A 19,253-nucleotide genomic window follows, 5' to 3' on the forward strand; every position below is an offset into this window, starting at 1 on the left:
ACCCCCCGCTTGTTATCACATCACAGCTTGTGGCCTAATTGACTTCAGGCCTACACGTATGTGGACCAAACTTTGAATCATCTGTGGTAATGACGCAGCACTATATTACAGAACAAGTATATGATACAAAGTAAAGAAACTCCTGTAGAAGTTTTAGAAATCATGCTTAACTTTTGCTGTTCAAGTATTCCTCTCTAGTTCTGTGAGATTCAAATGGAATAAATATTTTTCAGGCTGCCTTAAAATCTCATTTTTTCTTTCATTTCGCTGCCTCTATCACTATATGTAATAACAGTGAAGCCCTGCAGACAACTAGCACAATTATCAGTCTCATTTCTGACTTGCTCAAACTGAGAAGATTGCTAAAGCTGCACCATGTCTTTGTTAGCAATTCAGGTGCATCACCATGGAGACTCCTCTGCAACACAACTGCACAAGGTCACCTGGCTTACACCACTGTGCTTCTGTGTGTTTAACTCTGCAGAGACTCTGAGACGGCACAAAAGAAGTAATCCACAGTTGGTTTGACGGTGGTGTGCTCGAAAGGCAGTGGACGAACACGTCGTGTTCAGTTTCTGTTATTATTTGGGCCCATCAACACGTCAGGATTGCTGTCATCCTTCAAGCTGGATTGCTTTTTCTTTGCTTATTGATGCTGCTGTGTGCCAGTTGGTCTGTCATCAACACGCCCTCCCCTACCGTCCCTCGACATTGTGCAGAGACTATTACTGATAAAATCATTCCTAATCTCCATGGTTACCACCAGTAATGATTGATTGTCGTGGGTTTATTGTGCATTTTTATAAGCAGGTTCACCTCCATTGATCTTGAGTTATTTGTTTGCAACATGTTATTGTATTTCTGTCAGTGGCTCCTTTATTGGCTCTCCAGAGCTTGAATTTTTTTTTTAGGGATACATGAGAGTGACAGACTAAATTGTTAAACTCACAGCTCAAGGTCATGTTGACTTGCTGCTTTAAAAACTGGCTTACACAGAAATTTTCCCAGTAAGCTAGTGTGAACATCTTTGATCAACACTAGGTTATGGCGACCAGACATCCCTGATAAATAGTAACAAATATCCTTAAAACTCTATGTTGTCCTTGTTTTCATCACAATTTAAATAATTGTTAGAATATTATACTTGTTTTCAGCACACACATAGATTCTTATCATATGCTGTCCCACTCATTATCACCTAACCCAAAACAAACAATGCCCCACATGCTTGAGTTCAACACTGATTTGTCTGTATACGTGTCAATCATTAATCAGGCTGTTGTTAGCCTGAGTCATATTTAAGTGTCATAGGCGATGATGGTTACAGCTCATCCTGACAGAACCTGTCACGATGCTAACAGTTAGCTGTCATGCAAAAGAGAGAGTCTGTCTTTTCTAAAGAGCTCCAGGAGGCTTAAGGTCATGTACGCCCCCTTAATATATGAAAATAGTTTGTTTAAAACAATATAACTGTCACTGCCCACATACTTTCATGTGTCCTGTACGTCAGCATGGATGTTAATCAATACATCCCCCAGCGGGCGCTGCTCAGAGTCACAAGTTTCAGACAACAACAAACATGGTGACACTGGAGGAGGTTGTAATTATGTACCTCTTGAGAAAGAGTTGAAAGCAGAGTCAGCGTGGTGGCGTGATGGCAGAGGTCTGTGCGTCCATCCAGACATGTAGACTGAGAATTCTTTTCACCAACTAATTAAAGACGAATGTCATCTCCTTTTTTTTTTTTTTAACTTAATTTGATTTTTCAACAGCCCGTAGTTAAACAAAGGAGCATACTGTACACATGTGCATTAAGTTCAAATAGTTGGTCACAGTTAAAGTCATTGTATAATAACGTTTTTCAAAAAAGAAAGTCAAAGAAAGAAGAGTCAACAACAACTGAAATACCGTAACAACAAGAGAAAAAAAGATAAAACTGTAATTAAAAACCTCTTCCTGGTGTCCTGTGGTCGAGTGTCGCTTGAACTATTGGCTTACACTGCTACATTGTCCCCATTTTTACTAGTAATATTGCTCCTTCTCATTGATGTCGGTAAACTTTCAGAAAATAGAAAAAGAGACAAAATAAATATATGCAGAGTTTGGACAGATAGCTCTCTCCGAATCTGTATCCCTATCAACTGTTTAGCATAAATGAGTCTTTGCTCCTTTAATATACATGGCAGAGAAAATGCTGCATTCATGGCATCTTTGGTGTTGAATGGTGTGCTTGATACATGCAATGTAATTAAATAATTGTCCCCCATCCTGGTGAAAACATCCACTGTATGGTGTGTGGATAAATGCATACATGTGCATACGCAGGGTACCAGTTTGGGGGTTTATACAGGGTTGGCCGCTGTTTTACTGCAGTCCAGCTAAACATGGTTATAAATCTGGAGCAGTAAATAAATAAATGGTGACATTCTACATTCTGTTACTGTCAACAAACATCAGCACCTTTCCTGTTTGTGGCTCTCATACTCCTTTGCTTCCTACTCAAGACAAAAATCTTTAAAAATGAACATATACTTTAATATTTAAAGTTGAGTGTTTCCCAAAGCCCAAGACGGCGCCCTAAAATGTCTTGTTTTTTCCACAACCCCAAAATATTCAATTTACTGTCCTAGAGTAGTAAAAACAAAAAATCACATTTAAGAAGCTGAAATCAGTGAATTTTCTACTCTTTCTCACGGTCTACTACAATCTTTGATTTCTTAAACGAGCATTCGATCAAATAATTATGTGCAATGTAAACAGTTGGTCATAGTGACAAATCCACAAAGAATTCAACTCTGTGGTCGTGTTTTAGCATCTTTAAGCTCATTGTTCTGGTTTCTGCACCCCAATTTTACAGTTTTGGTTCACTCTCTCCATTTTAAGCTACAGCAGACAGCTGTTTTCCTCAAAAACCCACTGTACGCTACCTCCTCAGCACCAACAGGCAGATAGACAAAGTAAGACAAAACAAGCGACTAGCTGGTGAATGTACCACAGCAATTATGAGCTAAACAGCCAGATATTTTTCTCATAATGACCAAAACAGAGGATTAAAAACAAACAAAGGCATGGATTCAAATATTGCTCCATGCCTCATTGATAAAATACATTTGCCCATATCAACCTGATATGATGATGATATGTCAACGTTTCTGAGCAAATCAGAAACTCACTTACAAAGACAGACAGGACAAGATGTAAGGTTTAAAAAGGCAAAGGCTTTACTTGTAAAACAGTCAGTCATACACAGGATGTCAATCCAACACAAACAAACAAATCCAGACAGAGAGCAGGCAAAAAACCATGGAGACTAAAACTGCAGCAAATGTTGGAAAGTGATGAACACCCGAGGACAAACAAAGACAATCTGGCGAGGAACAGAGAATATTTATATATGGGGTTGACTAGGGGCAAAATCAGGGGCAGGTGAGGTGGCACAAGTATGGTAAATCAGGACTGGGAAAAAAGGAAACAGGACAGAAGAGAAAAAAATATAGCAGGTCAAAAAAGACTTAAAGACATGTTAATGGCAGCAATTAAGAGAAACAGTGCAAACAGGAGTTAATCGTGTATTTGTTGGGGACCATTTTCAGCTGCAGATTTGGTGCTCTGGTGAGTATTTATGGTGTTAGAAGTTGTTTGTGGAACTCAGCCAAAATAAACTACAGTACCCATGTTCATCATGATGAAGGAACCTGGCACCCAGTGCAGCAGTGTGGCTCATTTTTTGTGTTTTTAATTGTTTTTGGCCAAACATGGAGCTCTATGGCACAGAGGAATAAGCCAAAGCCTGATTTAGCTTATTCCTCAGTGCCACAGAGCTGCACTGTTGGCCAAAACAGACAATACTTGTTAGCAGCATCAATTCATTATTGGTTTAGTTGGTCTTTTCATGGCATCAAGTCACAAAATAACCGCAGGTTCTCTGGTTTGCTTCCATTCTCTTTTCAGAATATGAGCTCTGTTAGGAGACAGATCAGTTTTTGGGTTCATCCAGGTTCAACCCCCAACAGTCTCCCCCAAATAATGTTCATGGATGAGGTCAAAGGTCATGACCAGCAGAGTCAGGAGTTCATTGTTAAGTTGTGATTGATTAATGATGTGTCACGCAGCAACACCTGTTCCTACAAGGAAATCAGCATTTTATCTGTTTTGGTTTTTGAATATCTTCAAATTCAGATTCACTGAGTGTGAGGCTTTCTGTGCATCTCACAGTCTGCTGTGCCAACAGTGTGTGTGTGTGTGTGTGTGTGTGTGTGTGTGTGTTGATGTGCGAGAGAGTGTTAGTGTGAGGAGGTCTGTGGCATCAGAGAAGGTGTCTAAATTATTTCTTTGATGTATGAGCTCAGGGAGCTTGGGACAGACAGTCTAATATTACATTATTAAAGCCGACAGGTTTTGGTAGAAAAAGGAATTCGTGTGAAGTCTTAATGTGAGCTATAAACGTATTAGAAATGATTTGTTTTTCATCTCATCTGTGAGGTGTCATTACTGTCCACAACAGCCATCTGGTTCCGTTTTAGAATGAGAACGTTAACACCGTCCACAAAACAGAGATTAAAGTGTGTCTTTTAATTTTCATAGAACAGAGGCGGAATAATTTTATCTACAACAAAGCTTCGAAGGTTCCCAGCCCTACACTCCAAGAAATAAAGGTGCTAACTACAACCACAAAGGGTTCTTTGGCTTTTATAAAGGTTCCACTTGGAATCCTTTAAGAGAGTTCTACCTGGAATCCAACATCAAGGGTAGAACCATCTGTGAAAGGTTTCATCCACTCTTCTGTCATGTAATGGTTCCACCCAGAACCCTCTGTGGGGGGTTCTATCCAGAACCTTTCCACCTTCAAAGGGTGATAACAAGAACCCACTCAGGGGGTTCTACCAAGAACCTTTCTATTATCCAAGGTTTTTATCTAGGACACACTGGGTTTTATCTAGAACACACATGCAGAGGGTTCTATAGAGAACCTTTTCATATACCAAGGGTTTTTATCTAGAACAAACACAAGGGGTTCTGACAAGAACCCTTTTATATCATAGAGGTTTTATCCAGAACCCAGTCAGGGGGTTCTACCAATATTTTTAATATTCAAAGGGTTTTTTGTGGAGCCCATCAAAGGGGTTCAACCAAAAACCTTTTTATATTTCAAGTGTTTTATCCAGAATCCACTCAAGGGGTCCTACCAAGAACCTTTTCATATTCTAACAGTTTGATGAAGAACCACAAAGGGTGTTGTAACGAGAACCCTTTTATATTATGATACGAAGAACTCTTTCTGCGAAGTCTTACAAAGAACCCTTAACAAATTCTTTCTTCAAAACGGGGTTCTTCAGAGGTAAATGGTTCTGGGAACAACCTCAGCCTTTCAGGAAGAACCCTCTTGGAAGCCTTATTTCTCAGAGTGTAGTCTCATCTTTTCAGTTCTGCGTTTGTGTGTCTTCACATTGTGCTCCTGCTAACATCTACAGTACATCTATTTGTATGAAAATTGAATTTTATTCATTCCCAGAGAGTTTTTTTTTGTGTTTGCAGAATACAAACCTACAGGGATGGTAACAGCATGACCTCCAAAGGAGGACACCTATCCTTCAGTCCTGAAAACAGCCATAGTGATGTTGAAAAGATAGATACAGGGGGTGGGGGGTGGGAACAGAGCAGCAGGCGAGGTTGGAAGTGAATAAAAGCTGAGTTTGAAAGTATCACCATTTTGTTCTGTTTGTGTCTCTTTTGTTTTGAAAGCTGTTTTACCTTGAAGCAGAAAGCAAACAAGAAAAGTGAGGCAGCGCTGTGCTCCTGAAAATGCAAAAATGCAGGTAATTGAACAGAAAAACAAGACAAAACAAGCAACTCAAGGCTGCTCATTCCACATAACAGCACACAGAACATGATTTATCTACGAGTCGTAACAGTCTCAGAGGGAGATGTTCATCCTGAGAGAGGGGCTCGACTGCTGGATCATTAAAATCAAAAAGGTTCATCTCCTCCGGAGCATGAATGTGTTCTGTAAATGGCAATCTGTTATTTTGTGTGAGATGCAACGTAGATGTGTTTACAGAAGGTGGGACAAGAGGAAAGGTAATGCAGTGTCAGCATCAGTAAAGTAAAGGGTTCATACCCTGGAGACCTTGAATGTGTTTGATAAGTCTTATGTTGATATTCCCTCTATAGGTTGATTTCTTGTGTACAAATCTGACCGCTCTCACTCCCAGTGCATCAAAAACAGCAGCTTGATCAGTCCAGCTTTGCACCGTCCGCACCTGCAAAACTGAGTACTGGAGCTGACCCACGACTATCTCCAAGTCAGTCAAATCCACACCTGGTTTCCATTACTATAAATTTTGGCGCAGCACCTGTGATCCCACGGCCGTCGATGTGTTTCCATAGTGTTGACGTGCCGAGCTTGCGGCTATCAAAATCTAATACCTTTTGGCACTTTTTACAGACAGTAAATCCATTGACAATGTCATTCTCACAGTCTTTCCAAACATCCGACGTGGCCTTTGATGATGATGTATTGTCTACAATTTGATGTCCTCCACTCACTATCTTTGCCTTTATGTCATCACCGTCAAATCAAACGGGGACGTGGGGTCAAAGGTTGTGTCGCAGGCTTTCACAATAAAATCCTGGTGGCTGATTAGACTTCTTAGTAGATTTAAATGTCCAAAATACAAGACAGAGTTATTGTACTGTATGTGTCATATTATTGTTGACATCTGCTGTCAGCTCATAATTAGTTCATTTTTACCTGTGCCTGCAGGCAGGAATTGATATGAATATATTTTTTACCTGTTTTTTGCAGGTTACCCAGTGGGAGTGAGAGTAGTTTTATTAAGGACAAATTGAATGTTCGATTTTGAAACCTAATGGTGTCATTTGTGTAAAGTCAAACACCATCATGTCACCAAATACACTATGATTCACCTTCTCAGGATTTTGAATAGCCACACAAATTTGATGGAAATCTGGCTTTAGTTTTTAAGATAGCTGCCACCAACCAAAGTTTTCGTGGGGAAATGTAACCTCGCAGCTGGATCACAGGATTAGAACCAGAATCAGCTTTTTTTGGCCAAGTGCATGTACACACACAAAGAATTTAACTTTAACTAAAGAGTACTGTAAAGGAAATAGATAAAGATGAAGTGTATGTGTAAGCAGTATGTGCCTGTCTTTTTACAGTTTTATATAGATGGCAGGAGTTATACTGACAGTGACAGCGCACGATTTCAGTGCTAAAAACAGGACTATAAAATCTATAATGAAAGTAAGAGGATGTTTTTGTGTTAGAGGGTTATTGTCACTGCATGAGTGATTCAACTCTTCATCATGACGTGACGGCATGTGGGAAGGGACTGTTCTTTTGTCTGACTGTGTTGGCATACAGTGTGAATTGTAATTATTTAGGTTGCTAAAATAATGGCAAGTCATTCTTTCATTCTTTCATATTCACAAATATCCATAACAGGTTTATGTGAATCTGACAAGTAGTAATGCAAGACTTCTGAAAATAGTGTACATATAACAAATACTGATGGTCCAGACTCCGATTGTCTACATGTACACAGAAAAATAAGTTTGGGCGCGTGCTCTACCAGCTGAGCTACAGAGGCCAAGCATAAGTACAAATACTGGTGTAAAAAAAGACTAAAAAAAGAAGAAGTAATGATCCAACTTCTTTATTCAAGGAAAAGTGAAAAGTGCAGGCTCTAAAATGTACTCAAAGCCAAAAAGTAAAAAGTAGTTTTCTGAAGGACATTTCTGTGCAAAGCTAACTGAAGCTCACCTTTTCTCCACAGTCGAGTCTCCCTCTTTGTCTGTTTCGTCTTTCACATAATTTTTATCTTGTTACATCTTGTCACATCTTTTATCCTGTTTTTGTCTTTTTATGTCTTTTACATAATTTTTGTCTTATTATGTATTATTACGTTCTCTTCGTCCTGTTACATTTTTCACGTCATTTTTGTCTGATGATGTATTGTTTTCATCTAATGTCTTTTACGTTGTTTTTGTCTTATTGCTTCTCTTTACATCATTTTCATCTTGTAAGTCTTTTTACATTGTTTTTTGAATTAACACTAAAGTAACAAGCCTGTTTTGAAAATGTAAGGAGCAGAAAGTACAGATATTTGTGTGAAAAATTTACTGAAGTACAGTGACAAAATATTTGTGCTTAGTTACTTCCCATCTCTAGAAAACTACTGAGACAATGCTACAAAATACTACTAGAAAAAAACAGACATAACTTAAATACAACTGAATTTAATAGAAAGGCCCAACATCAAACATCTGTTGATCAAAAAATAGATAGAAAACTGAAGGTCTTCTCTTTTTAAATCAAGCTGTTATTATAACTATTTTTTGGAGGCATAATCAGCAGTTACCCAGAAGCAGGAAACATTTTTCACAATATGCTGCACATCTGACGCTGCTGCTTCCCATTTTAATCAGTCTGCAAGCAGCATCCTGCGGTGAGTGTCCCTGTCTTCACATCCTGTACGATGATTGTCTGATTGTTTAAGGCTGAGTCTATAATCAAACGGCTGTTGAGTGAGTCTCAGTTTAAATTACGGCTGCTGTAACTTGTATTTAAATCATAATTTCATTCAATTTCATTACATTGTCAAACAGTTAATTTGTCACGGCTGTAACAGTACTATTAACAATTTGAAGTTATTGTAATGCTGACATATTATCTGATCTCTTATAATTACACAGCTGTATTGTCCCTGTAATTCTCAAAATCTATGTGTCAATTGTTTTGTCGAATGGGCATCTGATTAAATTACTTATCAGAATGCTTGTAAAGTTAAAAATCAAAACTGGTGTGGAGCCAAATGCAAATTTTGGTCTGTCTGATAAATTTTGACTCATATAGTTTGAATGAACAACAGACTGTGGAATAATAATTAGATCCATTTTTAAGTTGAAAAGCTGGATCCCTCAGACACATCAGGGTGCGTTTAATCTCCATCAAACATACGATCAAAACAAATGGAAATTTCTTGTGAGAAGGACCAGCTTCTTGTGACAGTATCTTTTACAAAATCTAATTAGGCGAAAGCAATTTCATGAGCACACATTATCTCACTTATTTTATGCATGCAAAGATTTCACTTCTCAGCTTCAGAAATACGACCTCTGGGCCTGTAGGCAGCATGCAAAAAGTAGAATATTTTATAAATTAAGTCAAATCAAATCTTTGTAGAGCGGAGTTAATTAAATTTTAGAACATTACACTCACTCAAATACAAATCACGCCACTGTCAGAGAGGATGGAAGACTCCTCATACAGTGAGTTCATTCTCAAATATTAATCCTGTGGCTGTCTGTACAATATTAGCCTATTATCGGGATCAGTTATTACGGTTTGAGCTCATTTAAAGGAGCCACTGAGCTCTATCCTGCTCAGTGGTATGGACTGCATGTCGCTTTCATAATGTGAGGTGACAACAAGTGCCAGTCAATGCATGTACATCTGTAGCAAACATTTCATCACAGGTTAGTTAATGATGTTACTGAGTAGATAATAGATTGAAGTAAATAAGAAACTGACTTCTTCTACAAATCAAACAGGGGTTCCTGGGGTCCGCCTCCATGAGATTTTGAGTGTCAAACATTTCATTTTTTGCATTCTGGTGAATTTTTATGCAGCAATTTGTGTTTTTATGTGTCAGTTTCAAAGTCCTCTGCTACTCTGATCATGAATGTAAAGGAAATAAAGAGTCAGTAAGAGTAAAGGACAGATGCATCAGTTATATTACAGATTCAAACATCAGATCATCAGGCCACAAAGTCAGTCATCAAAATAACTCTTCTCTGGGCCTCTGCCCTTGTACTTGGACGGTCAGACAGTCCATCATAGCAGGTAGAAAATACTCTTCTTGTGGTCTGTCTGCCATTTACATCTGCATTTGTACATCTTCTCTCTTTTTACAGGTGGGCTCAAGCTAAAGGTACTTGTAAGCATTATAGCAAAGATTTTTTTTTTTTTTTTTATGTGTGTCTGAGTCTTTGTAACCAGGGCAACAATGACGTTGAGTGACAGACAACTTGTCTGTTATTCAGATTTATTAATACTTCTCCATTATGTCTCATGAAACTGTTTTGGTTTTATTATTTCTCATGTCATTCCAAGTGTGTGAAAACATAGTGTTATGCATTAGAGTGGGGTGTGCATGAAAATAAGTGACAAATTGCATCTAGTATTGATTCAGTAAGAGACAGTGCATTTATTTTTCAATACAGGAAAATCCTGCATACCCTGGGTATGTAAGGAAAAGCACATAACTTTGAGTCTGTAACTGCAGAACCTGCAGAGCTAGCTGGCTGCTGGCTCAAGCTACATATTTAGTATACAGACATGTTTGTATAGCATAAGGCTACAGCCAGTTAGCTTAGTATAGTTTAGCATAAATGCTGGTAACAGGGGGAAATAGCTTGCTAGTGTTTGTGCTAAACTAACAGGCTGCTGGCTTCCCGTGCAAACATGGGATTTGTATCATGTACCTCACTATTGACAAGAAAGCAAATAAGCATATTTTTCAAAATGTTGAACATTCCTTTAGTCCACAATTTAATATACAAGATCATCTCAAAGGAATTTTTTTGAAAACATTAAAACACTTAAAGTGTCAGAGGAGGGCATCCATCAAAACTCATTTACTTTAACCCTGTAACAGGGAAAAAACACAACATAGCAAGGTGTCTGTTGTCGTACAATAAATCCAGTTGTGTCAGCTGGGGTTTAATTTTTTGAAAGCTTAAGTATTATTCATGCACAACAGGTCACGGGAGTCTGAAAGGAATATTAAGTGTGTTCATTATTCAGGAGTAGCTACGAATCCGAGAGAGCCGTGGCAATCACATTAGCAGATAAACACAGAGGACAAGGAAGACGCCTACGAGTTCCCGTGGGAGAGCTTCCAATTAACACTCAAGCTTTCTCCCTGACATGTTGGCTGGCTCGAGAATGTGAAGAGATGGAAAGACAGGCAGAGACAGAGTGCTCAAGCATACACACAGAGGAAAGCATTATTTCTTAAAGGTGAAATATATGTACTCTGAAAATTATGGTATTTAATGAATGCACTGCAAAAGACCCTGTGAATTTAATCTTTTCTTTTAATCTATTCACATGGTCTGATTAACCTTTTTTATATTAATATTTTAAATGTTTTCTTTTCACTCTCTAGCCTTGCTAGCTGTCTGTCTCTCTGTTCACCACTTTGGTCGAGACCGAACTATTGGACAGATTGCCATAAACATTTTGTACAAACATTCATGGTGCCCAGAGGGTGAATCCAAATTACTTTGGTGGACCCTTACTTTTTTCACTAGCACCCCCATTGCGATTTGTGGTTTTAAGTGACAACTATTGGAAGAATTTCCATGAAATATTGCACACAAACTCATGTTCCCCTCAAGATGATCTGAATTCCTTAACCTTTCCCCTTGCACCATTATATCTAAATTTCAATTTCTCATGTTCTTTGGTTTGAACACCTACAAAACTAATTCAATTCCCATCAGCTGCGTTTAGTGCTAATTAGCAAATGTTAGTATGCTAACACTCTAAACTAAAATGGTGAACATTACCAGCATAACATCAGCATGTTAGCATTATAGTGAGCATATTAGCATGCTGTCCAAACTAAGACAAGGTTGTTCGTAGAGCACATTTCAAATTCAAACAAAACTCACCAAAAAGTCTTGTTTTGTCTGCCTACTGTTCAACAATCAACAGCTCTGGTTGGGTTGAACATAAATCCCTAACCCACAGTGTTAGATGTGAAAATATTCTGGCCTTTCTGGTCCTCTCAGTCCTCTCTGCTTCACGTATATCTTGAGTCCCTGCCTGTTGTCTGCATTGCTTCTGGAGTCGGAGTCCTGATCAGAGTCGTTGTATGTCAGCTAGGTACAGGTCCCTGTTGTCAAGCTGGCCTTCGTCAGTCTTGGAGCTTGTATTTGTTCCCAGTTCAGCTGGTTCACGGATGGTTGGTTTTAGCTTGTGTTTTCAAGCGGTAAAAAATGTCTGTCTGCTCACAAACCGTCTTGTATTACAGTTAAACAGTACACCAATAAATGTCTATGAAAACATCTGAGGCGAGCAATAGGCACTGCAATAACAAAATCTCACTTCGGATTTGATCAGTGCTGCCTAGTTTGACAGTTTGATCTGAGTTTCGTGAGCCTGGTGTGATGCACTGGATGGTCTCATTGGCATAAAGTTGTGGTTGAGTTGTGTTTATGCAAAGACAGATACAGCAAACACTCTGTCAACTTGTGGTGGTGTAACCATCATCATCATCTCTTTCTCTCCATAAAAAATGAAGAGAATCCGTTGACTTGACATGCGTCATCACATCCAGTCTACGAGCTCCTTTACTTTGCCAAGACTGGCAAAGGCAATAACTGTAACATTATTCTATGATAAATATTAGAAATTAAGTATATTTAAAGCCAGAAAAACATTTTTTTAATCATTTTGATCATAGTATGCAAGTAAGGGTAACATTTACCCATATATTTCACAGAAAAAAGGATAATAAATTGTACTTTTAGTCTTGTTTATTCTCATGAAAAACTGCCAAGCAAGCTCCTCTTTATTTACCTAACTCCTTGTGTTTTGCCTCACGAAGACTGTCAAACCTAACTGTGGGCAGGTTTACTACTCTGACACAGCCGTTTCCCTCCTGCCCCTTTGAACGGGAAGAAAAAACTGACATTTCTCTTGTGTTGTCTCTGCCCTTTCCACTATAAGAGAGAAACACTAATCCATGCTTGATCTCTGCGTCATCCCTGCAGATATTTGGCCCCTCAGTCGCCTGGCATAAACAGAGTCTATGTTTTATTTAAACGGTTTCTGCTCGTGGCAATTATCAGAGCTGGGGATCCTCTGAAGAGTAGAGAGAGGGAGGCGTTTCTTCCCTCCTGTGGAGCAGAAAACTGAAATTAATCCTTCCCCTCAGGAACTCACAGAATAAAAATTGAAGACTACAAATTAAGCTTACAGTGTACCAAGGAGAGTATCAACCTCTCAAATGCAATACACGTGGGTCGTATGAAAAACAGGCTAAGCTGTGGTCTGTTTTGCACAATCAATGTGACAACAGGTCTCTGGGTTTAGCAGTGGCTTTCAACAAGTCCTTTTCAACTACAGCCTTCTCTTTCTTATTGATGTAAAAAGAGGCATAACGTACAAGAAATTAAAACTTTTATGTAAATATATCAGCAACATTGACCCTTTGCAAAGCCCCGCCGTCTGCCCCTCCTCCTCAAACTGGCAGTGATTTTTGAAACATAAGTAGTCTGATATCAGACTGAATTGTCAACGCGTTGCACTTTATTCCCATATTAAGTCTGAGATTGCCTCCACTCTAAACAATTTCACTGGGGGAGCAGGGATTCAATGTTCTTGAACCAATCACAAGGGACCAGCGTCATTTTGAGTCGGCACTGGTGTGTTGCCATGACAACATACTTTGTTTTTGCCCCCACAGTTATCATGAGAGAGTGTGTGTGTGTGAGGGGTGGTTGTGTTACTTTAGTCAGTCATAAAGTGTGTAGTTCAGCTGTGTGTTGTGTTTTGCTGCCACAGAACAAAAGAAGTCCCTGTAATGTCACTGCGACGTCTTCATGTACTCCTCACAGGAGAGTTTTTCTGGGCTGTGAAAAGCTAACGTTTGCTAGTTAGCTGCTTTGAGTTAGGCTAAAGGAGCTGCAGAGGCATCTCACTTTATAGTTCACCTCTCTGGAAGTTGCAGGTAGAGAAACAAATGTAATCAAATTATCAGTTGCAATTTCTTCTGGTTGCAGACTGACATGAAGTTAGTTCACGGCTGCCAATTAGCTAATGCTAGCTGTCGCATAAACCTGTTATATAAACTAGACTGAGTGCAACTATTACACTATAAGCTGACCTGATAGCTTAAAGCTTAAAACAGTTATTACTATTCTTTGCTTGCGGCATTACAGCTTGACAATCCTTGACAACAGCACACTGGAATCGAAGGGACTTTATGCAAATACAAGTTTGGCTGCAGGTTACGATACTGCAGGCTAGCAAGCTAGTTTGCTGAACATGCTAACATTTGTAGTTTATGATGGCACAAATAAAGACAAAGTTTAATCCATTCCTTACATGTGTGCTTTTGTGTTTTACCTTTTTGAAAAACTACAAAAAAGGCGCCAACCTCCAAACTCATTAGATACAGAGTATCACTCTTCTTAGAGCTCCATATGCACCACTTTAACAAGTAGAGAAATGCAATTTCTAGTTACGGTTGCTAATCTATGATTGGACAGTTGCTTTTAGTAAGAGGAGCTTAGCAAATGGTCACTTAAATTTTTATATAGATATAACAGCTTAATTGTCATTGGATAACAGTGGGTGTAAAACGTGGGGAATTAAGCATTTCTTACCGACCTTTTGTTTCTACCTTTTGCTAATATTTGTTGTTATTTTAAAAGACCATCCAGAACAACAACTCAGTCGGATAACATTTTCAAATCTGTACTCCAGCTCTACGCTGCACACACCCTGCTGATTGTGACTCCTCTGTGGTTCGAGGGACTACTCATGCTCCCACTGTTCAACACACTGCCCACAAAGGCTGATGTTATTGAGGCAGACAGCAGCCTTTTCAGCGCTGTCAAACAAAGAAAGGGCACCGCTACGGCAGGGCTGCCTCTGAAGCAGCGAGGGCAGCTGTGCGGACAGACGAGAAAATATATGACCCAACCTGGAGACATGGAAAAATGTGTTCTGTGCAAACAGCAATCTCAGTTTTGTATTTCAGTAAGATATTTTCATTTCACACTCGCTGCTGCTGTGATGTTTTTGCACTGTGCAGACAGCCTCTCCTGTTTTGTGTGTGTTATTTTTCTACACAGCAGTAATGGCTTTTCCTGCCTGTGCAGACTATCAAGTTCTTCTTCTATCCATTACAAACACTTAATGTCTGCTGCAACCCGAGATGAGAAAATGTGCCACTATGTGTTTGCCAGTTTTTTTTTTCTTACAAGGGTGTTAGGAGCAGAAAATGTAAAAACTTATTAGCTGTAAATGAGGTGAAGCAGTAATGAACAGTATAATCTCAATTTAAGCAGTGACAGAGGTGTAAAAAAGTTGTTTTTTGAAGGTTCACATTATTTTGACACCAGGATGAAGCAACAATCCATCATAAAAACAAGAACAAATGTTGTACAGTGTAATCCCACCCCCACTCCACCCCCTGAAGATGCAGGATGACTTGGTAAGCCGAGGTGTTAATGTATTCCAGCTTGGAGGACGCCGAGGCACACTGTGTGCACTGATGTGACATTAATGACAGAAACGGGACTGTCAAGTTGCACATTCACCCACACATGCACACTCACATTTCGGAGGCCCGCGGGTGATATTTTCCAACTACCGAACAGCTTGCTGTGCAGTATTGAACGTCGCTGGCTGGATTTCCGGGGGTCTCCTCCAAGGGTGCAGTTTGTTTGATAGTGATGCTGACAGGACGGGGCAAGCACGACTGACACATTGTCAGTTTCCTTCAGTCAGCTGGAACCTCATGTTTAAAAATCAGGCTCATCGACAGCTTGTCAGGGCTCATTTTTGTCTGGTGGAAAGAAAATGAGCGGGTAGCGTAAAGGTTAATGTGGACGCCCATTTATGCTGAGAAAACAAGAAAACAAGAAAAAAAAATAATGAAAAACTGACTGGTTGTAGGTCTATCCCAGTGGTTCCCAAACTTTTTTCTAACATGTCCCCCTTTCAGAAGCCAAAAAAGAGAAAAAATATAATAATCACCCCCAGACCCCACCATTATGACAGCGTCATCAAACTCTCGTTTAATTTCCCTACATAAATCTGATTCATTTAACTTTTTTTCATTCTGTTTCTCTGGTCGCCCCTGCTGCAGTGACTCTTCACCCTCAGGAGGGCCCGCCCCTCAGCTTGGGAACTGCTGGTCAACCTAATTGCATCCAATGACATTTTGGTCTGTACACATTGTTAACTCACTTTGGAAATCAAATCTTGGGAATGAACTGAGAGGTTCAGAATAATTGACATTTTTGAATTAGTCTGGCAACAGTCTGTTCAATAGTCTGCCAGGCAACAAACTTGTGATATAACATGATATATTTTCAAGTCTGCCAATCATATATTGGCAGAATGGAAATTAACAGATGGGAAGTGTAAAAAAAAAAACATAAAATTTTCTAAAACAGCAGCATGGTTTGGACAGTGGTTAGCTGCAACCAAGGCTGTAATTTTTCTCTGCAACACTGGGGGAACACACAGTAAGCAGGGGGTCAACAGGTTGTCCCCCTTCAAACACTTTCCTGTATTCTAGTTAATTTTTCAGCACAAATATGTAATGGAAATGCTTATGCAAAGGAAAACACAAAATTGAGATGCCAGGTGACAACTCACAATGTGATGGAGTATAATGCAAAAAGTCTCTCAGGTGCTCTTTATTGCTTTAAAATATTTATGCTCCTGTAGATCAATGTTATCACTGCTGAGTCAACACACTTGTAGGCATGATTTACTCTTCTGTCTTCTTTTGGGTCTTTTGTTTGGGAAAGTAATCTCTTAAAAGTTGCAATATGTAAGAATTAACCACTACGAATTCACACTCTGAACAAAAGGGGGGCAGCAAATCACCAGAGTAACCACTAACCACTGCTTACTGTAGCTGCCGTTACCCACACAGCTAGTGATCCCGTTAGTCCGCCATAAAACAGGAACAGAAAGAAGAAGTGCACACTCATTGGTAGATCAACCTGCCCCCTTTTTTGATTTAATATATGAACAAAATAAACTCATGAAATTTTCTTAGATGCATTTTCCTTATTAAATAGAAAATTTTCTCAAGTTTCTCTCCTGTTGTTGGCTAAAAAGTCCAAATTATCTGTCTAACATGTACAAAAATCAGTCAGAATATTTTGCCGTTTCATGCATTGTTGAGGAACCTTGAAAGCCACAGTGCCATTACTGCAGTATAGCTTAGTAAGTCAAAACTCTGACTTACCATTAGACCTGTTTTTGTTTTTTTTTAATCATGTCAAACTAACTTGTGGACCACACTCTAGCTGTCTAGCAATCTAGCTATAGACACAAAAACACACACATACATACAAACATACACCCCAGCAGTTATCTGTTATTTGCTTCATCTCCCATTTCAGACACATGCTGTCATCAGGAGCACATCAATTCATTGTAGCTGTCAAGCCAGAGCCCTCCTTTGGGGCATCCTGCTGTTGTGACGCCTGCTTGCATATATCATAAGTCATGCATCACTCCAGCTTGGTGTGATGACTAGTGGCTCAACCTAAAATATCTATGTTGCTTGAAATATTGAGTGCTTGCTAATGCATGTATCATGGGGGCAGACAAGAGGTTTTATTTATTGCATCATTCAGGAGGATGCAATTGTTTTATTATTTGTCTCTAGTGCTTGGTTCTCTTCCTCCTCTGAGCTGATGTGGGCTTCATCACCAGGCTTGGAGACTAATGGATTACTTGTAACAGGATTGTTAAGGATACCTGGTACCTGTATTCCATAACAGTTACAGAAAAATAAGGCATAATCAGATTACAGTTACATTTAGTAAAAATATGGTTTATTTGCTGGATTACAATGTGAAATACATTTAAAATAAAGAACAATATGCTGTGCCATGCACACTCTATTTAGTGACACAGACCGACCGCTAATGTTAGCTACATCGACCAACCACTGTTAGCTACACAGACCAACTGTCAGTGTTAGTTACACAGACACCTGCTAGCATTAGCTACACAGAAGTAAATTTAAATTTGCACAATAACAGCTATTAATCTAAACATGCCTTTGTGCATAACAAAGTATGGATTAGCTGGACGAACAATTAATAAACCTACATGAAAAATTAAACATTTTATACACAAACTCACCATATTTAGCAATGAGGTAGTCCAAAAGTAACAAAAAGCAATCAAGTTACACTGGGATACACTGGGATACTTTTATTAGGTTACTGAATATATTTTTAACAGGTAATTAGTTATTGTATTAAAAGCAACCCTCACTACCCTGTTTATCACCAGGACCTTTATTCTTTTTTAGAGTGTCAGTATAATGCACTAGTTGAAATTATCTGAAACCAACATTCACATTAAAAAAAAATCTCAAGTGTAAGCAATCTGTGAGGCCAAAAACATGTGTAATCATGTGAAATTAAACACATGCTCACAGGGCAAATCCCAGAATAAGACAATGGAGTGACACATGGCTGCCTCCCCTCGATGTCACTTAATTGATGCACAATGGAGAGTGTCAGCGTCACCGGCGGGGCGTAAAGTAAGCTGACTGACAGGCCATGTCAGGAGGCAGCCTTGGTGTCAGCTTGCTGAGTGCTGTTCAACATGTCTCCTCCTGTGACTGACAACCGCCCCCAATTAACCTACAACTCAAGTACAGATGGAAAGAACACATACATGTACACCTGCTCTCAGACACACACACACACACACACACAGTCACTGGGTGTGTGACAGCTGCTGTGGAGCTTCGTATTTATTCATTCAGTGCTAATTGACCTTGTTTTTACGTTGCCACATCCCAGTTTAAGGGGGAAGCATTGTTTGCTTGCTGCGTGTGTACAGCCATCTGAGTAGCTACAGGCAATAAATAAATAAATAAATAAATAAACAGAAATAAATAAAATACCCTCTGGATAGTTGTCATGTTTTTTTTCTCCTAAAGGCCTTTTTTCCTGTTCGTTCTCAGTTCACTGAATTGTTCAAGGTAAAAACACAAAACACAGCAGAATACTGATTTAATTCCACCGCACATTCAGTGAATGTAGAGCCACGTGCAAAAGGAGCCTTTTACCAAAGTGTGTCACTCTGGGTCCCTCTAGTGTGTTAACAGACAGCTGATGGGTAAAGGATTTTAGTCACAGCCTCCATTCACTGTCATTCAAAATGGCACAACACAAAGCCTTCGTAGCTTGTGATATATTTATCTTGATAAAAACACATCACAGTAGAGGATAAGCATCATTTTGATAAAAGCATATGATTGATGTGCAAAAATGTGCATCGGTCCCTCTGGATTAGGTGTCTGGAGCTTTATATTGTTTGAAACTGGCACCCTGTCCAATGTTTCAGATTTGAATTAAATAGCATTTAATATTTAAATGCAGTGTGATGGAAGCTGTGTAATAGACCACTTTCTCAGAGAACAGAAAGTGACAGACTGATGTGA

This window comes from Lutjanus erythropterus, chromosome 18, assembly GCF_056507025.1.
Source record: "Lutjanus erythropterus isolate fLutEry1 chromosome 18, fLutEry1.hap2, whole genome shotgun sequence".
Taxonomy (NCBI): Eukaryota; Metazoa; Chordata; class Actinopteri; order Lutjaniformes; family Lutjanidae; genus Lutjanus; species Lutjanus erythropterus.